The 25,090-nt window shown below is 41.2% G+C and overlaps 1 protein-coding gene across 6 annotated transcripts in view; it reads right to left on the bottom strand.

The window, feature by feature from the left end:
• Immp2l (inner mitochondrial membrane peptidase subunit 2) overlaps positions 1–24,786 on the bottom strand; it is an 835,266-nt gene extending 810,480 nt beyond the window's left edge. The window contains exons 1-2 of one of the 6 annotated variants that reach the window (XM_051145157.1): positions 24,732–24,786; positions 24,251–24,323 (exon numbers count right to left, since the gene is read on the bottom strand). The gene's annotated coding sequence lies outside the window, so the exon portion shown is untranslated. Of the gene's footprint in view, positions 1–24,246; positions 24,324–24,400; positions 24,545–24,712 lie in introns of those variants that run through there. The other 5 variants (XM_051145172.1, XM_051145180.1, XM_051145164.1 and 2 more) reach the window with 5 other exon arrangements.
• Positions 24,787–25,090: the final 304 nt, after the last annotated feature.

Genomic DNA, 25,090 nt, shown 5'->3' with positions numbered 1-25,090 from the left:
GCTAGTTATCGTTTTTGTAGAGATATAGCTTCCCTTATACCTCTACAACCCATTTCATTGTCTATATTCTAACATTCTTAGAGTTTCCCAAAGCATTTTCAAGCTCTATAATGAAATTATAAATGTATCCTAACTGCTTATTTAATTGTATATAAGGTTTTTATTACTACCCATTTACAGTATCGGTAAAGAGCCAGCTTGCTATGATTGTGCACTAAATGGCAGACATTCCTTTCAATGACAGCCAGAAGAAGGAAATAAGTGAAGGAACAGACGACATTACATTGCAGTCCAACAACCCACCTGATAATGGTAACATTTGCATGTGCCACTTCTAGAGAGGGTGCCTCATTATGCCTAGGTTACAGCTTTCCCCTCCTCCCACAATCAGCGCAAATTAGAACTAAGAAGACTTAAAAGTCAGATCGCAACTATGCCAATGGATAGGCAATTAACACTATCTTGCTCAGTCATTACCCTCCAGGTAAGAGCAGCCCTCCCTCAGCACCTAGTCACCTATCTTCCACAGTGTCCTATCTATGATGTCCCAGCATCATCATCATTTCTGATGTCTGCTGCAAGGTCAACACACTCAAATTACAATCGCTTATAATGATGATACTGTTACATTTTTTTTTTTGCCTGATCTTTACTTATTACACATAACAATTTAATAAAAACACACATCAAGTGTCTGACTGGATACCATGGGAGCAAGGTACACACTTGGCAATGCTTTGATTATATTCCTGCTTTCAATAACAAAGATAAATACAATTCCATTTATCAAAAAAGTAGCACCAATAATAAACAAAGATTATTTTCGAAGTAGCCACCAAAAGATTATTTTCATCTTAATAGCCTAATAGCCCTAAGAATAATTCTCTGACTTCCCTCATTTTGTAAGAAACATATTTTTATTGTCTCATCAACACCAAATGATACTAGTATTACAAAGGCTATTACAATAAATGGCTTAGAAAGAAAACCCAGTAATATTTTGATGGGTTTTAGTGAATATATGAGCAAGATAAAAATATATGAGCTATATATAAATTTGAATCAACTTAAATTAATATCTATCAGCTTTGAATAATGAAGTTGTTCAGAACCAAATATAGTTTTGTTCTGGGGGAAAAATCATCCAAAGACATTTCCTAGCTGAGTAACTTATTTATTTTAAAATGGTTATTTTACTTCTCCACAGCAAGCAAAAACAGTTATAATAAAAACCACAGATGAAAATCAGTTATGAAAGGCTAGAGACATGGCTCAGAGGTTAAGAACACTGGCTGCTCTTCCAAAGGTCCTGAGTTCAATTCCCAGCAACCACATGGTGGCTTATAACCATCTATAATGAGATCCAGTGCTCTTTTTCTGGCCTACTGGCTCACATGTAGCACAGAATACTGTATGAGTAATAAATAAATAAATATTTTTTTTAAATAGAATAAAATTAGTTATAAAATTAGATGAAGCTATGGGCTGAAGAGATGGCTCTGTGATTAAGAGCAGTTGTCATTCTTCCAGAGGACCCGGGTTCAATTCCCAGCACTCACATGATGGCTTATAACCATCTATAATCCCAGTCCCAGAGGATCTGATGCAGGCACCAGGCATACAAATGGTGCATATACAGTATGCAAACAAAACACTCATACATGTAAAAATAAATAAAGAAATATTTTTAAAATGGTAGTGGGTGGTTGTGGTGGCAGTGGAACACACACCTCCAATCCCAACACATCGCTGGAGAATCTCTGAGTTCAAGGCCAGCCTGGTCTACAAAGCAAGTTTCAGGGCAGCCAGAGCTACATAGAGAAGCCCTGTCTTGAAAAAGACACAAACAAAAAAGTTACATGAAGTTAACAGAATCCTCCAGAAAATAATTAAAATTCTATGTTTTTCATTGACCAAAAATTATATAAATACTTTGCTTAATTTTGGCTGTTCATATCAGCGCAAATAGTAAATAGCCACATGAATTGTGACAAATGATTCAGTAAGGATTATTTTCATTTTTAATAAATAAATTGATTCACAGTGAACAAAATCAATCAACATAAATTTCCCACAAGTTATGCCTAAATCTGCAGACTCTAAAGAAAAGAGAAAGCTGTAAAAAAAAAAAATATTGTATTGTGAGACCAATGAAACAAAGTTTCAGATTAGCATAAAATATTTAGTGATATCAAAAATATTCATCCACTGTATTAAGAATAGTAAAACAAAATACCTGTCATTCTAAGTATCCCATTTAAATGCTACACTGTGCCAAGGCGTGGCACCACTGATCAGCCTGTGGCCTGTTTATGGCTAGGTGCTTCCCAGTCAGGTACCACCAGTAAACCTGGAGCAAAGGGAAAGCAGCAAGTGTTTCAGTGTCATCGATGAAACTGAAAAGACAGTTCAGCCAACCCTGTGAAGGGAAATGTTTAAGTGTCTTCAAGTGGGGAGGGAGGAGTAACACAGGAAATCTAAATGCAATATCAATTAATAGAAAAAGGTACTTTGGGGCATCTCTGGACTTGGTGAGGGCAGAAGCACATACCATGCTGCCCTTCCTGTCTTCTCAATGGCCTCTTGGACTCTGAAATTTCAGTCTTAAGCAAAAGAAGGCCAAAAGACATGTGCACTCCGACTCACTGTGCCCTTTTGCAATTTCCCTTTTCCATTTATTACCTGGACCTTTAAGCACTCAAGTAGGAGCCTGAAAGACTCAACAATATGTACAAAATATAAAATTAGAAGTGCCAAAAGAGCAACGTGACCTTTCGAGTACAACACTTCCTGCAATCATTTCGTTAATACTAGGAAAACATTTTACACTGTTCAAAGCATAATCTTCATGTATAATATTTTCAGCAAATATAAAAGCAAAGATACTGCAAAGTACTTGAAAATCAACCCTCTTTTTAAAATCAAACTGCAATTAAGTTTAAACTACTACTGTTCCCACAGTACTTTATGTATTAAGCATTCAAAACCACATTAATGTGCTCTCCTGTAACTAGTCCAAACCACCTGTGACCTACTACAACTGACAGGACTACTTATAACAAACTCACGTTCAACTTGGCCATATTAATTGGAGAACAAAAATCTGTATTGTTAGGCTAAGGGTATCACTTGGTGATGGAGTACTTGCTTGCCCAGCCTCTGAAGGAAAAAATAAAAACCATAACAACAAAACAAAACACACACACATTAAATAAATAAATATTACTAATTGACTGATTACTTAATTAACCAGCTAAGTGTTTGTTGGCCCAAGTGCTGGTTTTGGCACTCTCTGTCAATTAAGACCAATCCTACTTCAAACCCCTACCCAGATCTAGCCGATGGACAGGACATTCTCCACCGTTGGTTGAGGGAAGAGTGGGGACTGACTTTAACACAAACTCTGGTGCCCCATATTTGATCACGTCCCTGGATGGGGAGGCCTGGTGGTACTCAGAGGAATGATAGCAGGCTACCAAGAAGAGACTTGATAGCCTATGAGCACATACAGGGGTTGGAGGTCCCCCTCAGGCACAGTCATAGGGGAGGGGAGTAGAGGGAAAGCAGGAGGGAGGGAGGAATGGGAGGATACAAGGGATGGGATAACCATTGAGATGTAATATGAATAAATTAACAAAATATTTAAAAAATAAATTAAAAATATGCAATATAGCTGTTAAAAAAAAAAAAAAAGACCACTCCTATGGGAGCAGGAGAGAGGTTCATGCCCTGAGGACAAGGGAGTGGGCCCTGATGCAGGGCTCTGAGTGAACCTCACCCCAACATCTACCCCATGTATGACCTGCTGGAACACATGAAGGGGAGGGACCTGCAGATTCAAAGACTAAGAATCTTCTTGACACATAGCAACAACAGGATATCTGACAGCAGTCCCAGTGAGGATCCAGTAACAATAGTGTAGGCCTCCAACCAGACCCATGACTCGTAGCAATGAACATTTGAAAGTAAACATATGTGGACAAAAGGCTACACTGCCGTGATACGCTACAGCTTCTGTGACAAGATTTTTTGTTTGTGTTATTTTACTGGGGGGAGGAGAGGGATTTTGGTGCATGATGTGTAAATCATAGACATTCAATAAAAGTAAAAGGGAAAAAAAAGAGACCACTCCTAATCTCAAGGCACTAGCTGTATACAGCATATTTTTAACCAATCAGACTTTTAGAAAAAAACATTCTTCTTCTTCTTTTCCCCTGAGACAGGGTTTCTATGCATAGCCTTGGCTATCCTGGACTTGCTTTGTGGACCAGGTTGGCCTCAAACTCCCAGAGATCTGCCTGCCTCTGCCTCCCTAGCACTGGGATTATAGGTGCCAGCCACCACGCCCAGCTCTTGACAAAAACATTCTAAACATGTGCTAATGAGATGGTTCAGCAGCTAAAGGCACTTGTCACCCAGCCTGAAGACCTAAGTGGGATCCCCAGCACTGACATGGTCAGAGGAAAAATCCCTCAAGTTGTCCTCTTGGCTCCATAAGTATGTCATGACATACAGACACACAAATGGACACAGCAATAAATAAATGTAAATTTTTAAAAGTGTTCTAAACAATAATAAAAACATTAAGTTGTCAGCTAGGCATGGTGGTGCCTGCCTTTAATCCCAGGACTTGGGAAGCAGAGGCAGGCGGATCTCTGAGTTCGAGGTCAGCCTGGTGTACAAGGCATGTCCAGAACAGCCAAGGGTACACAGAGAAACCCTGTCTCAAAAAACAAAACAAACAAACAAAAAATTAAGTTGTCAATGATACTGACATTAAGTTAAATTTTTATGAAAGTATGTCCTAGTTTGCTTTCTATGCCAATGAAAAACACTGACCAAACCAGCCTGGGGAGGGAAGAGTTTGTTTGGCTTACACGTCCTGATCACTACAATCACTCAGTGTGGAAATTGAAGCAAACTAGGCAGGAATCCAGGATGAACATGGCTTCTTGCTTGTTCTACTCAGCCTAACTTGCCCAGAATCACTTGGGTGACTGACATTCTACACAGTGGGCCGCCCACCCCCCACATCACCCATTTACCAAGAAAGTGTTCCATAGACATGCCCACAGACCAAATTCCTCAGTTGATGTTCCCTTGTCTCAGGTGACTCTAGTTTGCATAAAGTACATGTGTGTGGTTTATTTTGGTATTTAAATCATTCATTTAATAAACACACACACATAAAAATACTAATAGATATCAAACTTTGGCCAAGAATGAATCTCACTTCAAGTAAACCAACACTTCTCAGCTTTCTGCTCCATAAGCAGGGAGCAAAACTTGAGAGTGTGTCTTTCTTTCCCCTATGACTGCATTAAGTCTTCCTAATAAAAGCCAATTAGCCATAGTCAAAACAAGATTTATCAGACTACCCCTTTCCCAGAAGGAGACCTAACAACACAAATGAACTCAGAATCCTCTCTCTCTCTCTCCTCTCTCCTATCTCTCTCCCTTCCTTCCTCTCTCCCTCCTTTACTCTCTCCCTCCCTTCCTCCCTCCCTCCCTCCCTCTTTCCCTCTCTCAGTGGGCAGCATATTAAGAGAAAACTAAACAAACTTGTTAGGAACAAATACTAACAAGGTCTCAGGGCGACCACACTAATAGTCACTAACAATCAGTAACTGCCTTAGTTTGCTTTTTGTTGATGTGATTAAGACTATGACCAAAAGCAACTTAGAAAGGAAAATGTTAATCTAGCTTACATGTGTCAGGTCACAGTCCATTGAGGGAAGCCAGCGCAAGAACCGAGAGGCAGGAAGCCACAGAGGAACAGTGCTTACTGGCCTGCTCTTGATGGCTTGCTGTCTTATACAGCCAGGACCACCTGCCAAGGGATGACACATCTCACAATGGACTGGACCCTTCAACATCAACCCGCAATCAAGAAACGCCACATAGGCCTACCTGCACACCAGTCTGATGAGGGCATTTTCTCAGCTGAGGTTCTTCCTACTCTCATGACTCTAGCTTCTATCAAGTTGACAAAAATGACCAATCAGGACTGTACCATTATGATCCTCCTATGACCTTACTGACCAATTGTTTGTGTTCTTTGTAAAAACGCATATGCAAGTTCTTTGCCTATTTTTAAGTGATGGTTGTTATTGTTGTTGTTACTGAAATGTTTTGTTTTGTCTTCTTTTGTTTTAGACAGGATATCATGCTGTAGCCCTGGTTAGCCTGGAACTCACTGTATAAACCATGTTGACTTTGAAATTTTATATCTTCTGGATACTGACCTTATCAGATATGTAAGCCTGAGTCCTTTTATATTTTATTTTTCTAGACCCCAATTTTCTCAGACTTGGTTATAGATAGTACAGATACACACTATTAGTTGAATGTCTCTTTTCTTTTCTTTTTTTTTTTTTTTAATTTTTTGAAAAACAATTTTATGCTTTGGGTCTGAAATTGCCTCCCAGGGACGATGATGCTGAAATCATAGCCACAAAGCCGTGCAAGCATGAGAGCCTGAGATCAGATTCCACAGAGAAAGAAGTTGCTGCAAGTTAGTAAGAAGCACAGGGGGCAGAGCCAGGGGCATCCCAGATGTGAGGATCCCAGGAGCACACACATTAGAAAGCAACAAATGGTCACAGAATGCGGTACTACTCAGGAAAACTGCAACCTTTATAACCCAGCTGGAGGAAGTAGGTCACTGCAGGCATTTCTCTCTGTAAATTGGTTAGTTGGTTAGTTGGTTGGTTGGTTGGTTGGTTAGTTGGCTGGTTGGCTGATTAACTGGCTGGAGAGAGGCTCTCATAATGTAGCCATGGTTGTCCTAAAACTCTGTGTAGACCAGATGAGCTGCCTCCGCCTCTGCCTCTGCCTCCGCCTCCGCCTCCGTCTCTGCGTCCTGGGTGCATGGACCACTGTGCTTGGCTGTGTTTTAGCTCCTACCACGTATCAGGTAAGCATCCTCCTCTACCATGTGGTCCCATTCCCATTACACTCTGCCTCATCACAGTCCTGAAAGCCATGCAGTCAGAGCTAAACACTCTGAAACTGTGAGCCCAGACCTTTCATCTTTGTGAAGTGCTTCTCGGGGAATTGTGATGCAGTAAAGAAACCACAGAGAGAAACTCAAATGAGCTGCACAATGGAAAAGTGACATTTCATCCCAGCCCTCTTCTCTAGGTACCAAGTTCTTGGTCCCATAGGTATTTTCCATGTTCTTTTCATTCCCTTAATGAATGTCAGGTGTGCTCTGTTAACCTGTATCAAAAAACAAAAAGCAAAAACTATAAAAAGAAAAAAAAAATGAGGTAGCATATGCCTTCAACCGAGCACTCATGAGGCAGAAGGCAGTGGCAGGCAGATCTCTGAGTCCGAGGGCAGCCTGGTCTACAGAACAAGTTCAGGACAGCCAGTACTACATAGAGAAACTCTGTCTTGAATAACCTACAAACAAATAAAATAAAATAAAGAAAAAAAGAAAAGGAAGTCTCTTAAGCATATATAAGAAAATACTTTTAGTCTTCTCCAAAATAGTTACTTGGTACCCATTACGCACATGATCTTTTGACTTAATAATATATCTTGAGGATAATATTCCATTTTGGTATATTAACTGCCTTCATTTGACAATTACGACATATGCCACTATATCTGCTACAGTTTACTGCCCAACCTTCCTAAACATGGAGATCTGTTTCCAATTGAAACAAAGACTAACAGGGCAGGAAAGATGGCTCAGAAGATAAGAGCACTGGCAGCTCTTACAGAGGACCCAGGTTTGGTTCTCAGCACCCACATGGTGGCTCACAACCACCTGCAACTCTAGCTCCAAAGGATTAGCTGTCTTCATCTGGCCCACATGCATTGCATGTGTGTAGTACACAGACATACTTGCAGGCAAAACACTCATACATATGAAATAATGTTAAATAAAAAGAAAATACTTAAGTATGTATTATTTCACATAAGAAGATCTTTAGGATATATTCTAGTGCAAAAGCCAAGCAGTATGTTTATTTTGTTTTGTTAAGTCTTTCAACTAAGAAAATAGCCCAAATCCACATGCTCCATTAGCAATGATGGCATAGCCTATATCCCTGTACCCTTGATAAAATACTATAGTCTCAAAATCTGTCTCTTTATAAGTCTAAGTCTTCATAAGTAGTCTTATTGACATTGTATTTTAAATTCTTGCATTATGAGCTGTTCATATTTATAACACCTTGTGCAATTTCCTACATATCCTTGGACTTTTCTCCTAATGACTTGTTACTTTCACAGTTTTTTTTTTTTTTTCCTTTCCTTTTTTCCTTTTTCAGTGCAGCATCTTTACCCAGATAGGTTTTAACTTTTTTTTCACTGGTTTCTGGTTATCTATCACTTTCTACCCCAATCACCATAATGCTCATAACTTATTTTCCTAAATGGTCTATTTTTCATTCATGTCCGCCTGGTGCCATACACTTTTCAGAGTAATCCTCCTGACAGACTATTGGCCACATGGGTTTCTAGGGGAAAGTTCTCCTGAAGCTCTTATGTCAACAGCTGCGCCTGGCACTACATTATCTCTGTTTCCCAGAACTCCTCACCACAAACAGAGCTTACACACTGACCTCACACTGAATGAGAAAGGTGTTCCCCTGTGTCTCTGTTCAAACGATGTTATTTTTCTTTTTTTTTATTTTTCTTTTTTTTGAAACGTTAGCTCAAGTTGGTATTTCTGCTATCTCCCCCATCACTCAAGATCCACCTTTGTTCAATACTAACTAGCCTGGCGTGGTGGCACATACCTGTAATCCCAGCACTCAGGAGACAGAGGCAGGTGGATTTCTGTGAGTTCCCAGCCAACCTGGTCTACAAAGCGAGTATGGGACAGCCAGGACTACAACAGAGAAACCCCGTCTCGAAAAGCAAAAAAACAAACAAAACAGAAAACATAAACACTAACTAGTGAAGCCATACTATATTACAGAGGTATAAAACTGAGGAGATCCAATGGTTTTTATGCTACAGGAGCATACAGCCAGGAGAATTGAGAAGTGTTGATCCAGATAACATTCAGAATTTTAGACTCACCGAGATAGGAAAATGTTTTCTTCAAGGTTGAAAAATATAAACAGCCAAAACCCTATGAATGTAACATGAATATAATTCCTGATTGTTCTGTGGTTCTTCTTTCTGTATGTAGTTTATTTTATATGTGTGTAATAATATAAATGTATATGTAAAAAAAAAAGAAATTTTAAAAATTGAGATTAAAAAAAAAAAAAAGATCAAAGTAACAAGATGGTACTGCCTTTAATTTAGCCTGGCTGAAGTACAATGTGTGGATACTGAAGCAAAAAGAGAAAAGGCCAAAGGTCAACAAAGGGGAGAGGAAGTCAGTTATCCCAATGCAAGCTGGTTTTTACAGTAACTGCAGGGAAACTAGAAGCAACAGAACAGGGGAGTGAGCTGTCAGAAGGAATCTTGCCAAAATTACTGACCACAATTTTGAGCTTAAGCAGCATACAAATGTCCAGATTTAAACCTCAATCAAAGATTAAGCCTTTTCTTGTCTATTAAATGAATCATTTTAAACCACTACAGAATAAAATCCTTCACAAAAGTAGAGGAGAGCAATGTCTTTCTGTACTTCTTTGAGGGCACAAGATAATTAGTTTCCATTCATCTCATTTTGTTTCAACTTTTACTCACTGTATGTGTACAAGTGTTTTGTCTGTGTGTATGCCTGTGTACCACATGCATGTCTGGTGCCCATGAAGGCCAGATGATGGTACTGGATCCCCTGGGACTGGAGTTATAGATGGCTATGGCCACCATGTAGGTACATGCTCTTAGCTGCCAACTCACTTCTCAAGCCTTCCATTCAAATGTGAACAGTCTTGTCAAAGGTAATACTACTAATAATAATAATAAAAAGTTATGGCTGTCTCTCTCTCTCTCTCTTTTTTTTTTTTTTTTTTTTTTTTAAAAGCCAAGCTGAGCCAGATGCAGAAGCAGGTGGATCTCTATGAATCTGAGATCAGCCTGGCTTACACAGCAAGTTCTTGGCCAGCCAGGGCTACACAGCGAGACTGCCTTTACAAAAAGATCCAAAAGGATATTTAAGACTTCAACTGGTACCATTCACTCAACAAGTTTTACTCTGACTTCTCCATTATTTCTAAGAGTCCAGTCCCCTTTTTATACTATCTTCAAACACTGGTATTAAACATCTATGAAGAGTTCATAAAATATTAGCATCACTAATTTTCTCCAACTTTTGCCAGAGAACCCAGCTACAGGGATAGAACATTCTTTCTTTCAACCTATAGCTCCTTTTTCTATAGTGACTTTCTTTGGCTGCTACAAAGAAACATTGTATCAAATAAATGTGTCCAAAAAGTGAAGTTGTTAACTCTGTGCCTCTCTAGACACTCATCACCCGGCCTTCTCCCACTCCCAGAATGTCACCAGGTAACACCTTGATGAATTGTTTGCATTCTTTCCTGTTTGCTGTTGACAATTTCGTTTGGATTGCCAATGTCTATCATAATGGTTAGTGATTGAATATTCTCATATCTTTTGCCATAATACGTTGCATCATTTTATCTTTGAACCTATATTTTGAAAGTAATAGAAAAAAAACCTTCAAATTAGTAGACATCCACACACTGAAATTCAATATAATGAAAATGCCAATGGTACTAACAAGAGATAGAATTTATACACTTATATGGGATTGTTGTACATTCTGAGACTGGAAAGCATAACGTTTTGTCTAACTTGGTACATTTTGTCACTGACCAATCTAAGTATTTTAAAGCAGAGGAACATTTTGATTGAAACCAGAACTGTGTTTACTGTGTTTCCTGCCTGAGGAATTCAGCTTCACAAGGTTATTTTTATTACCTTCCCCAGACTCTCTACCTGACTTGACTTTGCCCTGGTGATTTCAACTACACAGAGACTGGTCATAAGGACTTTAGAACCCAGCCTTTTCCTTCCAGAAACAGAAAATGATGTGTCTCTGACTCCACACAAAGTGCAGCAATATAATTCATGTTCTTGAAAAGAAAGCTAACATCTCAAGCTGACAAGTGGGTAATAAATATGATTAGGAGCCAAGCACACAGGCAAAGTATCCCAAAGCCTCTCGAAAGAAGACTCAAGCAGGTGTAGCGAGGGAGCAGACCCAGGATGAATGCATTCTTACTTTTCTCACATATCACTAAAGAACCATCTTTTTTGCTTTTTTTAACCAGTTATCTATAAAAGTAAAGAAAATTTTTCTTTTTAAAAAAAGATTTATTAGGCAGGCGTGGTGGCATATGCATGTAATCCCAGCACCCAGGGAGCACAAGCAAGTGGAGCTCTGTGAGTTTGAGGCCAGTCTGGTCTACAAAATGAGTCCAAGACAGCCAAGGCTACACAGAGAAACCCTGTCTCGAGAAAAAAAAAAAAAGATTTATTTAATGTGTATATGAGTTTTTGTCTACATTTATGTCTGCATACCGGAAGAGGGAATCAGACTACATGGGACTACAGTAATAAATGATTGTGAGCCATCAGCATTTCTAATGTTGGGCCTTCCAGAAGTTTTACATATAGATGCCAGGAAATGCATCCAGGACCTCTAGAAGATCAGCAAATGCTCCAAACTACTAAGCTATCTCTCCAGCCCCAATTCTTCATATTTTTTAATCACAAATTAAAAATATTGAAAGAGTTCCAGTGGTTCTTTAAAGTAATCTCTGCTGCATGTGTTGTCTCCATATTCCCACAAAGAAAGTGAAGTTCAGAGAGAAACGGTTCCTTGATCATGTTTGCATTGTTGATGGCAGAGCTTGAGGAAGTTTCATAACCTAATCTACATTCTGGATCCTATGATGATGAGGATAATGATGGGGGTGGTGGTGATGACAATAACAGAAATACATTTAATGTTCATTTTTAGGTTTTATTATAAGAGTTTTATTTAAAGAATGTTTAAGGTATTAACAGCAGGCCATCATATATATCAGACCTCAAATAATCTACTGCACTGTACTGTTGAGATCACAGGACTTCTCTTACACAAGAGCAAAAAAATAAAGAGCAAAAGATGTGGGCCAGCTGAGGGGGAGGCCTGGTGGCACTCAGAGGAAGGATAGCAGCCTACCAAGAAGAGACTTAATACCCTATGAGCATATACAGGGGGAGGAGGCCCCCCCTCAATCACAGTCATAGGGGAGGGGAGTAGGGGGAAAGCAGGAGGGAGGGAGGAATGGGAGGATACAAGGGATGGGATAACTATTGAGATGTAATATGAATGAATTAATTTAAAACGGGGTAAAAAGATGCGAACCAGCAAGATGGCTCAGTGAGTAAAGGCGACTTTCTGGCACCTAAGGACCTGAGTCTGAGCCCTAGGACCCACACTGTGGAAGGAAAAAAATTATTACAAAGTTGTTCTTGGATTTCCACACATTAATGTGTGGTGTACACATATAGTGAAGTAATACCAGAGCAGTTTTATAAAAAAGGGATGTAAAACCTCTGGAAGGCTAAACATCAGAAAAAAAGTTAATATACAATGAGGTACCCTCCTTCAACAGGATCAAAGGATTGTATTTAAATTTCAGTCAGTTAAAATTTAAGTGGTTTAGAATAAATAATGCACGTGTACACATAAGCATACACATGTGCTCGCACTCTCACAAAATGAATGTTTTAAAAGTTTTAAAGTGTAAAGTGCCTCCAATGCTAACATATTTAACAAAACCAAATAATCACTCACTATTTGAATCTGACACTAATGAAACTCTCACTAAAGCAATCATTAAATAAATATGGAAGGACACCATCGAGATGCTCTGCAGACAATCTGCTGCACCAGAGAAGCTAAAAAGTCAGAGGAACAGGCTGTGTGTTGTAGGATTCCAACTCCATGCTATTCTTGAAAATGAAAAACTATAAAGACTCTCAAAGGGGGGCGGGAGAGATGGCTGAGATGTTAAGAGCACTGACTACTTTTCTGAAGGTCCTGAGTTCAGTTACCAGCAAACATCTGTAATGAAATCTGGTGCCTTCTTCTGGCCTGCAGGTGTTATATGATGGCAGAACATGGTAAAACACTATATACATAATGAATAAATAAATCTTAAAAAAAAAAAAAAAGACTCTCAAAGGAACAGAGGTTTTCAGGAATGAAGGGGGAAAGAGAAAAAAAGAGACAGAACATATGGTGCTACGGTGACAGAGAAATGTCACATTTGTCTAAGCCCACAGAATGTGACCCAACAAAAGAGTAACTGAAACAATGGTGTCTGGGTAAAACTACAGTATCAAATTAGGTTCACAAGGGTACCACAGAAGGACTCTGGTGGGGCTCGCTGATAGTGCAGGAGCATGGCCATATGGAAGCGAGGGAAAATACAAGAAAACTATGCACCTCCTATTAGTTTTTCTGTGAACCGAAGACAACTCTCAATAAATAAAATGTCTTTTTAACAAAATAAAGCAAGGACTGAAAAGACAGCTCAACCATTAAGGACACTTCCCATTCTCACAGAGGCCGAGGTTTGGTTCCCAGCACCTACATAGTAGGCTCACAACCCTGCATTCCTCCAGTTCCAAGGGACCCAACATTCTCTTCTGACCACCAAGGGCACCAGGTGTGCACGTGGTATGAAGTCATACATGTAGGTAAAACAGTCATGCACAGAAAACAAAATAAGTTTTTAAAAAAGCAACAGTGACAATTTTTTAAAGTTGTGTTTACCTCCCTGGCTCTCTACTATCATTAGGTAAAGGACAGCCTTGGCCATCCATCTTACCCTGCAACTGACTCCTCTGCACACACCCTGGCCCTATCGTGGCTACTGTGGCCCTCTAGCCCACCTACCCTCCAAAGCCAGGGAAGAAGCCGGGTATAGAGATAAGGAAGGCAGGTCGGCCACGGCGAAGGCAGGCAAGGGTTCCTAGGTAGGAAATCAGGAAAATCTTCCAAAGTAGAGCAAGGAAAGATTCCAAAACTGCCCTGAGTTTGTTATTGCTGCACAAGGTAGGAAGATTAGTAAAATTATCCTAAAAATATATGTGATAACATTACAAATGCTGCTTCCCACCTTTAGATATAGATTTACACCTTTGCTGAACAGTGTCAAAACTGCAACTCAATGGTGGCTGTCTTTAAAATATGTCCTCAAGCTACAAAGCAATTTTTACAAAGGTGACCATAACTGCTACATTTTTCAAAAAAAAAAAAAAAAAAAAAAGTGTCAAAATGTCCCTACAAAAAGCTATTTCAGAAAAAAAAAAAGGTAGAGAATTGCAAAGATTAAATTAATGTGAGTTATGTGAAGAAAGTTGTACACTTTTATCTTCTGGGTATTCGTAGTTGACAAAGTCAAACTATGCCACAATTTCAAGTATGCACAGATCACTGAGAATGACTGTTGGGGTGTGTGAGTTTGCATGTTTGCTAGCATAAGCCAGGCTAAGCAGGCTAAACCTATTAGTTATTCAAGAGAGATAAAAGGTTCTACTGGCAAATCAGGAACCTATGAAAGGCAGGCTTGATGATGAACCTGGCAGAAGCCACCACCACCTTTACATCCATCTGAGCAAAGCACCCACCCACCCACCCCTCTTTATCTGAAATGTCAGCAGAATTGCAGACAGCAGCAGTCTACAGTATTTCAGTGAACACTGCTTAAGCATAAATCAAGTCCAAAGCAATGAGTTAAACACGCTGGAGGGACACTAAAGCACAGTAAGACGTTCCCCTACCTTAACAAGTTTCCAGTCTATGGGGCTGGAGATGTGGTTCCGATGGTTCCTAGCATGCTCAGAGCCTCAATCTGCAGCACCACACAGGCCAAAAACGTAGACCGAGAAACATGAGGAGTACAAGAAAACTTGAGGACATCTGAGCTACATGAAACCTTGTCTTCTAAATTAGTGTTTGTGAAGTCTACAAATAAATATAATCCAAAGGACAGGCACAAAAACAAGGCACCATCCAGGAGTGGTGGCATATGCCTATAATCCCAGCACTTAGGAAGGCAGAGGCAGGTGGATCACTGTGAGTTTGAGGCCTTCTCTTTCATGCAGAAGTACAGCTGGACTATGAGGCCAACAGAATATCTAAAAATGATGAATCGTCATAAAAAACACACCCTTTCCATGGTGGTATCTTGGCTCTTGCTCTGGAGGAAGCTGGCTCCCATGGTATGAGGACAGCCCCATGGAACTTGCCAACACTAACTTGCCAGCTGTATGTGCAGGTCACCTTGGAAATGAGTCAGGCTCAGCCATGCTCCAATAGTTTTAGCTCCAACTGGCATCGGACAGCAATTCCATGAGGCACTGAGGGAGACTCAGACCAACTATGACAAATCATGACTACTTTTTCCAGCCACTAAGTTTCTGATATGTTATAAAGCAATAGAAAACAAATGCCTCATCTAAGAGAAATCAAACTGGAACTGAGCTAGCAACAGGCTGCTAAGAGAGAGAATGTATCAATGGTCTTTTCCAGCAGTGAACACTGTGAACTACAGTGCCAACCTACCAACAAGATGTGCCCTCTGGTGTAACAGTGGCACAGTGGCGAAGGGAGTAACCAACCATTCTCGGCCTAGCTTTGAAGCCCAATTCACAGGAGGGACTATATGCATAATAGGATTAGAGTTAGGGTTATGGTTAGGAATAGGGTTAGAGTTAAGGTTGGGATTAAGATTAGGGTTAGGATTAGGGTTAGGAGTTAGGGTTAGGGTTAAGGTTAGGGTTAGGCAACTTGGTCAAAAACCCAAGGCTAGGGAGGTCACAAGCATAGAGGGAAACTTACTATTGCTGCTTAGTTAATTTGACATAGCACCAAACTACATTCTAAACACTTCTGTTTATACTCATATACAAATGTTTTTCTCACTCAGGTGCTACTCTCATCTTTAAGCATCAGAGAAGTGATCTCTTTGCAGTAAAGTACGGTTTAAAAACAAATAGTGAATCAAGAAATAAATGTGAGGAAGGGACCTTAGGAAAGAAGAGGGGATGGCAGAAGTGAGAGCCCGACAAAGGGTGGGGAAAGTCATCAGAATGTATATATGTGTGTATTGAACTGACAACGTTCAGGTCTAACAAAAAATAACAGTTTAATATAGTGAATGCTCAGCATGGAACAGACATAAATGAAAAGGTTAAATTCACCAATAATGTCTAGATGAAAGATAAAAATGTTGGTGTTTATGTCAACTCTATAAAAACTACAGTCATCTTAGAGGAGAAATCCTCAATTAAGAAAATGCCTCCAAGCTGGGTGTGGTGGCACGCACCTTTAGTCCCAGAATTCAGGAGGCAGAGGCAGGTGGATCTCTGTGAGTTCGAAGCCAGCCTGGTCTACAAAGCAAATTCAGAACAGCCAAGGCTAATACAGAAAATCCCTGTCTCAAAACAAAAACAAAAAGAAAAGGAAGAAAGAAGAAAATGCATCCATAAGATAGGGCTGTGGGCCAGCCAGTAAATATTTTCTTACTGACTTAAGGGGGTTGGGGGACCCAGCCTATTGTGGATGGTGCCATCTCTGGGCTTCTGGTCCTTGTTTCTAAAAAAGCAGGCTGAGCAAGCCATGTGAAGCAAACCAGTAAGCAGGGCCCTCCATGGCCTCTGCATCAGCTCCTACCTCCAGATTGCTGCTGTGTTTGAGTTCCTGTCCTGACTTTCATGCCCAATTTCCTTTGGTGGTGGTGTTTCATCACAATAGTAACACTAAGACAAAATTTAAGGTAGTTTTTTTTATAAAGGTCTCAATAAGCATAGCATGGAATTCAAATAGGACAAGACATAAAATTTTGAGTATCACATTTCGCTTGTTACATGTATAGTATTAGAAATTGTTAACAAAGCTCTTTTCTTTCTTTCTTTCTTTCTTTTTTGTTTTGTTTTGTTTTTTTGTTTTTGTTTTCCTTTTCTTTTGCATTTTTCAAGTCAGGGTTTCTCTGTGTAAGCTTGGCTGTCCTGGACTCACTTTATAGACTAGCCTGGCCTCAAACTCACAGAGATCTGCCTGCCTCTGCCTCCCCAATGCTGAGGTTATAGGTGTGTGCCACCTCAGCTGGCTCACAAAGCTCATTTTAATGAATAAATAATAGTTCTTAGAAAGAAAGAAAGAAAAGAAAAGAAAAAAAAAAGAAAACTAAAGCATCTCCATTTTACACATGCCATGGCTCAGGAAGTCCAACTTCCAATCACGTAAGTGCACGCAGAGGAGGAGGAGGAATTGGAGAGGAAAAGAAGAAAAGGAGAAGGAAGCAGAAAGATGAAGAATCAGGTGAAGGCCGGGCATGGTGGTGCATGCCTTTAATCCCAGCACTGGGGAGGCAGAGGCAGGCGGGCTGCTGTGAGTTCAAGGGCAACCTGGCCTACAAGCAGAGTCCAGGACTGCCAAGGCTACACAGAGAAACCCTGTGTCAAAAAAAAAAAAAAAAGAATCAGGTATTCTCTAAAAACCAGGGAAGGAGTTGGCAAACAAACACAAATTGGTTTCCATTCACAAAAAAAACCATAATGTCCAGAATGCATACAACTGTGCTTTCATATTTACTTTTCTATAGGCTGTCGGGTTGTGGTTTGGCTGCTAGCAGCAAGCCAACATTGGTGAGTCTCTGTCAGGATTGGCGCCCTAGCCTGGGGTGGGTGAGGAGCAGGCAGCAGGTAACCAGAGGGGAAGGTAGGGGGAGGGGAGAAGGAGGGGGAGAGGAAGGGGAGGGGAAGGGGCAGGGGGGGAACAACTCAGCTGTAATCCCAGTGCTGAGGAGGCTCTCAGTTCCAGGCTCGCTTGGGCAACCTGCCTCAGAAACAGTAGTAAAGACTTTGATAGCCATTAAGTCACAGGCCTATTATATGTTGCATACGCATAATTTCTTTCCATTTTAAAGCTAAAGGAAGACAATTTATACAATGCATGATAAACGTTAAAATTAAGTTGGAACATTTCACGTAAATATTTGTAATAATTGTGAGGTAAGTAGTCTATCTCATTTAAAATCATAATATTATAATACTAAAAAAAAAAAAAAAGGACTGGTTCTCATTCTTGAGAACATATGAGAACCTTTGGAGAACTCTCAGACAGTACAGCCAGCATCCTTAGTTGGTGGTGATTTCCTTTCTCTGGTTGCATACCCTGAAGAGGGAGCACTGAGTTCAATGGCAGTTCTATTTTTAATTTCTTTAGAACCTCATGCCATTTCAAAAATAGCTGCACAATGTTCCTTTTTTCCACACCTTGGCCCATGCTGTCTCATATCTAAGTAGCCACCCTAACAAATGTGAATATATGGAACCAACCTAAGCATTTGCTAACACGGAAATGGATAAAGTATGGTATAAACATACAATGAAATATACTATTCAGTGTTTGTTTAGGAGAAAAAGAGAGGAGCACTAAGCAAATTCACCCGTAACACCAGCTCCTATGAAGCTGAGGTCAAAGGATCATGAGATCAAAGCTTAGCTACGCAGCAAGACACTCTCTCCAAAAAGAAAAAAAGAAAATGAAACTTGTCATTTGCCATAATACCAGGTTTTTTTTATTCACTTTACATCCCAATCATAGCCCCTCCATCCTCTCCTCCCAGTCCCTCCCTCCCTCTTCCCCCACCCTCTCCCACCAACCCACCCCAACACATCAAGTGGCATCAGGACTGAGAGCATCCTCTTCCACAGTGGCTCCACTGTGCTACTTTACAATCACTGAAGACCACAGCCACTGTGAGTCATTATCCCATCTCCAGTCCAAACAGACAGGCCTCCAGCATTTACCGCTGTCCCTCAATGCCTGTGTGGAAATGTAATCAGCCACACAGGATCATCAGAATACAATCTTCTCCATAATACTACTATACATGTCAATTAGACCGGCTTTTAAAATTTGAGTTACATCAAAAAAAAAAAAAAAAAAAAAAAAAATCTGCAAATGGGGCTGCGGGGCACAACAGCAAGGGACAGGACAGTGCGTGCACGCGCGCACACACACACATACACAAAACAAAATCCTTATTATCCTCAGTAAAAGGTTTCTCAGTGCCCAATGATCAAAAGTTAATCCAAAATACGACAATACGACGCCTAACAAACTGAAGGCCCATCTTGCAGTGCTCATCATTGCTGTGGCATGAGACTTTATTTGCATGTCTCTACAGAGGGCTGCCCCAGCACCACAGCTCACCTTCAAGATGACTCCGCACTATACACAGCAGTGTTTTTCCTGTACGTGCAAAGTTTTCTGTTCTTACAGAAACATAATAGCTTTTGCTTAATTTTTGGTTTTGACAACAAGGTTGCTCTGTGTAGTCCTGGCTGTCCTGGAACTGGCTCTGTAGACCATGGGAACTCACAGAGTTCTGACTGATGAGTGCTAGGATTTAAAGTGTGTGCCACCATAGCCAGGCCATAATAGCTTAATTAGGAAAACAAAAATTGTAATATTTCTCATCATCATTCCTCATAAGTACCAAATCAGTGGCTCTCTGATTGTATTGTGTTAAATACCTGATTTTTTTTTGTTGTTTCTCAAGACAAGGTTTATTTCTGTAGCCCTGGTTGTCCTGTAACTCACCATGTAGACGAAGCTGGCCTCATGATCTCCCTGCTTCTGCCTCCTGAGTACTGGAATTAAAGACATGCACTACCATGCCTGGCTCTAGAATAGTTGACTTTAAAAATTAATGTTTGAGTTGATGACTTGAATTTTATCCAAAGTAATGAAACAAAATTTTCGCTTGAAAGAGAATTTACAACAGTTTCTGAGATAGTCCTAAGCATATTTTTGCCACTTTTTATTACAAATATACATGAAGCAGCATTCTTGGCATTAATGATTATAAAATCAGAATATGGGCCCACTTTGAAAAATGCTGAGAATGTTCTAAGTCCTGAAATATCTAGTCTCCGGGCAAGATTTAATTCTGTATACAAATAAATAAGAATATCTATTTCATTACTATGCAAACTTCTATTCTGTAATAATTGAAGGCACTCATATACCAAATAACTATCTTAATTGAATTGCCTTATGATTTATTATGAGTACACGTTTGACTTATATACCTACCTTATATATATTCTATATGCCAAGGGTTGTTTAAAAATTTGTTAGACAAAGAAGAATACAAATGGAAATTTTAAGAATCTCTAAGTGTACACATAATCTCTAATAACATATGATGGGTTTAAAAGACTTTTGTACTGTAACCTGGAAAATCAAATGCTACTTGTTATTCTTTTTCTGTAAATTCATTTGTTAATTGAAAGAAAATAGACTTGAAAATAGCTTTTTGACTCAGAGGCAGAGGCAGGTGGATTTCTTAGTTAGAGGCCAGCCTGGTCTATAAAGTAAGCTCTAGGACAGTCAAGGCTACACAGAGAAATCTTGCCTCAAAAATGAAGAAAGGAAAGGAAAGGAAAAGAGTGAGGAAGGAAGGAAGGAAGGTAGGAAGGAAGGAAAAGAAAATGCACTTTTTAAAAACATAGCAGGTTCCTTTTTTAAATTGAAAAAGAAAAAAAAGTCTGATTCAGACCAGACTGACCTAGAACTCAAAATTAGCCTGCTTCTGCCTCCTTAGTGCTTGGGTTTACAGCATGAACCAGGACAGTCAGATCAACAGGTTCCAGAGTAAGGTTTTCCTTCCTTTAAGAATACTTTTGTGGGGCATGCCTTTAATCCCACCACTTGCGGGCACAGGCAGGTGGATATCTGTGAATTCGAGGCCAGCCTGGTCTACAAAGCAAGTCTAGGACAGCTAAGGGTCCACAGAGAAACCCTGACTCAAAAAAAGAATATTCTTCTTCTAGAAAAACAGTGTAAAAACTCGACTAGAATAGGTAGAATTTCCCCTCGTTAACTTGTACAACAATGACACCGGGAGACACCTGTGGGAAATGTGCATATATGACCAGGTGCTGTCATTTGAATAAAACATCACACTGGGGCCTGCAGACTAGAGCTCATAACAGAAATGCCACAGATGACAGCAGTACAGCTGATATGCCTATAATCTACTGACAAAGTGTACTCTTTAGCAAAGTGAAACCAAATGTCTGCTGAGAAGTCAGATGTCTGTGGACTCGTCTTTCTCAGCTCCAAATGCAGTATTAGACACACTAAATACACAGCTTAGCTGTATATTAGACTCACACCTTGGCAAAATCATGTCAGTTTGGTCATGAAGCATGAGCATTTTTATTATAATCCGTATAAACTAAAGATGTTTCTGAAGTAGAAACCCTAAATTTGAGCACGCAGCTAAATGTAGTAGCCTGTCTGTCTCACTTGGGGAATGGTGTCAGATAAAAACTCTTTCTCTTGCTTTTAGAGCTGACACTCCTTAGGCAGGACCGTAGAATGGCCTGATAAAGAGAAACTGAGCCACACGCAGTGTGAATTGCTGTTTCAGAAATCCTGGGATCAGATGCAGCAGCCTATTTGCTGTGAAAATGCATGAATCAGGGAGACTTAGTGCTTGTGGGAAAATGGGTTCTAGGATGCCTGGCACTATCCAAAGGAAGATCATAAGCAAATGCAAGGTGGAGCAGGAGAGAGCTGGCTCAGCAGTTAAGAGCACTGGCTGCTTTTCCTGAGGACCTGGGTTCAGTTCCCAGCACTCATATGGCAGCTCACAACTGTCTGTAACTCCAGGTCCAGGGGATCCAAAACCTGCAAACAGATACACACGTAGGCAAAACACTAATGCACACAAAATAAAAATAAGTTTAAAAACTAGAGAAAGAACCGGGTGTAGTGGTGGCACATGCCTGTATCCCAGCACTCTGGAGGCAGAGGCAGGCAGATCTCTGTGAGTTCAAGGCCAGCCTGGTCTACAAATCGAGTCCAGGGCAGCCAAGGCTACACAGAGAAACCGTGTCTTGAAAAAGAGAGAGAGAGAGAGAGAGAGAGAGAGAGAGAGAGAGAGAAAGGAAAAGAAAATGATAATCGGATAGAGAATGGGACAGTGAGTACACGCATGCGCTGCTGGTCCAATCTTCTTTTTCAGGTCCTCATCACTCGTTCTATTTAGATAGCATCACAACAAGCAGCAGGAAAGGTGTAATTGGTCCCAAATGACAGCGCTAATAAAATAAAGACTAGGATTCAAAGCTGCACCTCAGAGTACAGAAACATGCCAGACATAGTGGCACACTCCTTCAATCCCAGCACTCAGGAGGCCGAAGCAGGAAGTGTTGGTTCAAGACCAGCCTTATCAGTTTACAACGGCGAAATGGTATGGAGGCTGTGCTGAGAGGCTCTGTAGTAGTATTGCAGCTGATGAGCAGGGAGGGGCCTGGGTTTGACCACCAGCACCTCAGAAAAAGAAAAGACTATAAAAGGGATGACACTGATACTGGACAACTTTAGATAGAGCCAAAATCCTGGGAGAAAATGAAGAAATAGCTGGGCATGGTGGCACACACCTTTAATCCCAGCACTCGGGAGGCAGAGGCAGGCTTCTGTGAGTTCTAGGCCAGCCTGGCCTACAAAGAGAGTTCCAGGACACCCAAGGCTACACAGAGAAACCCTGTCTGTGTGTGTGTATGTATGTATGTATGTATGTGTGTGTGTTGTGCATTACATTGTATATGTTTCATACAGTTATATGCCTAATTAACATGTAGATGTGTTAACATCTATTCATTGCACAAAACCTTGAAAAGGTAAATATCAGAATATTAAAAGTATATGAGGCACAAGTTTTCCTGTCATACTCCTAAAAGAGTTAACCCTAAATAACTTTGTTTGAGCCTATTCCCATGCCAATAAAGAAATGGGGTTAAATGTACAGAAACCCATGGCAGGCCTGCTTCAGTATTTACTCTCACAAGTTCATCACCCTTAGCTGTCTCGTTTCCTAAAATTAAGCTTTCTTACAGAGCAATTCAAAAACTTCCATCTACACTGGAAAATGACTGTAAAACAACCCTCTGTAGCTAGTCACCCCCGAGTTTATTTCTGACTCCACATAAAAAGTAGATGATAGCTCTGTCCCCACACAGCACCATAGGGCTATACGTCACTAACAGAAATGCAGAGGGAACTTCTCCCATACTTAGACATAACCACTCAAAACTCCCACAGAAACCTAGGAAAGGCCCATCCCCCAAAAAGGCCACCTCCAACAGTCTCTTTCACCTCCTGTGTTGTCAAGTTTGTTTATGGGATTTTGTTTGTTTTTGAGACAGGCTCTCACTGAGTAATCCTGGCTGGCCTGGAATTCCCTGTATAGACCAGGCTGGCCTCGAACTCAGAGATCCACCTGTCTCTGTTGCCATCACCACCAGCTCTCCAGATTGCATTTTTACCAGTGTTCATTCCACACATGATGAAAGGACATCAGAGATAGAGCAGAGGCCCTCGTTAATGAACAACCGCGTCCTGGTTTTTCATGACGTATGCAAACACCCTCCTCTTAACGAGGAAGGCAGGTTCGTATGTGACATGTGCCAGGACAGCCACTGAGAGGAAGTCTAGCTGCCTTGTGGAAGTGTAGCCTATAGCTAACCTGAATTTTAAGTAAAAGTTACCAGGGAGTGACAAATGTAATTCTGGAGAGTTTCCAACCTGAAAGAAGCTGTGTTTCATATCATCACACAGAAACTAGAGAAGCAGTGTATTAGAGAGAGTAAATTCTCAGAAGAGCCAATGGAAAGAGATGAGATGACTGAAAAATCGCGGTAAACTTCCCAGGACTTGAATATAACTTTTCAGAAAAGCACCAGAATGCCTGAGAGAGGACCTCCCAAAATTCTTACTTCTGTATATCTTCACAGATCTCGAAAGAATTTTAAGTATATGAAAATTGCTATTGCCTTTATGGAGTCCTGTGTGGGCCCCCCCCACACACACACACACCACCACCACCACCACCACTCGCGTAGCAGATTTTAAAATTTGAAGATCCCTGGAGGGGTAATTGCCAAGCAAAGCCTAGATTGGCAAGACGCTACAGTGTTGAGAACTAATGGATACTACCTAACAGGCAAGGGACCAGACAGGAACTATAATATAGCATCAATGTGCCAGGTTAAAGCGGTTCTAAAAGGAACTGAGTTTTCTGTGCGGTCACTAAAGATCTGTTAAACTTTCAGCCGACTCTTCGGACTTCAGAAACCTAAAGAGGGGCTTGAGTTTGACACCAGTGACCTTTAAAGGTGAGTATCCAGTTCCTGATAAAAAGTGGAATTTGGACCCAAGTTCCCTAGAGCAGAGTTTCCCCTCTCCAAGAAGAGTCCTGACTCCTTCCGCCCCTAAGCGATACTTACTTACCCTTTCTCCCGCTCTTCCTCGGTGAGAAGGGGTAAGTGGTAATATTGTACCCTCGCCCAATTTGGCCAAAATCCTAAAAGTAAAAACGACAGAGACAGGTCCTTTAAAATCCCATGACTCAAGTCTGAGCAGCTCCCACCAGCTACCCACCACTTGAGGAGCAGAGCTCCCTCCCAGCTGCTCTGTGGCCACCCTTGGGCGGGGAGGGGAGGTCAGCTACCCGCCAGAATCGGGGTTCAGGTTCCCTAACAGGGAGACAGAGGGCGGACTAAGAGGGCAACCGCGCGGCCTCACTGAAAGACGCGCACGTACGCATGCTCGCCACCGTTGCGCGTGTAGCGGCCGAGCGGCTCCCCGCCTCCCAGCAACACCCACTTGTCCGAGGCTAAGCCCGGCATAAGAGACTCCCGGGAACAGAGGGTCTGCCCAAACCCACCCGCGTGCCTCGCTGTCCCGACCCACCGCCCTACTCCCCGCGCACCAGAGGCACAGCTTAGCCCAGGGGAAGTCCCTGCGGCACGCCCCGCCTTCCGCCGCGGCACGCCCCGCCCACCCCGGCCGCTCGCCCCACCCTCCGCTGCTGCAAGCCCAGACCCGACCCCCAGCCAGGCGGAACGGGAGACTCCGCCCCCCTACGGAAATCCCGCCCCCGGAACGCCGCTCACGGTCCACAGGCCGCCAGCAGTGGGTTGCATCAGATCAGCCGCAGTACTAAACCTGCAGGCAGTTTCAAGTATTAAAAGCTTTAGATCTAAGCCCGACGTCATGTTTATGGTTAGGAGGACAAGGAAAAGCAGCAAGTCACCAGAAGCTGTCTTCAGCGACTCCCCTTACTTATAG

The sequence above is a fragment of the Acomys russatus genome, chromosome 1 (genome assembly GCF_903995435.1).
Source record: "Acomys russatus chromosome 1, mAcoRus1.1, whole genome shotgun sequence".
Taxonomy (NCBI): domain Eukaryota; kingdom Metazoa; phylum Chordata; class Mammalia; order Rodentia; family Muridae; genus Acomys; species Acomys russatus.
This window is presented reverse-complemented; position numbering and strand designations above follow the sequence as displayed.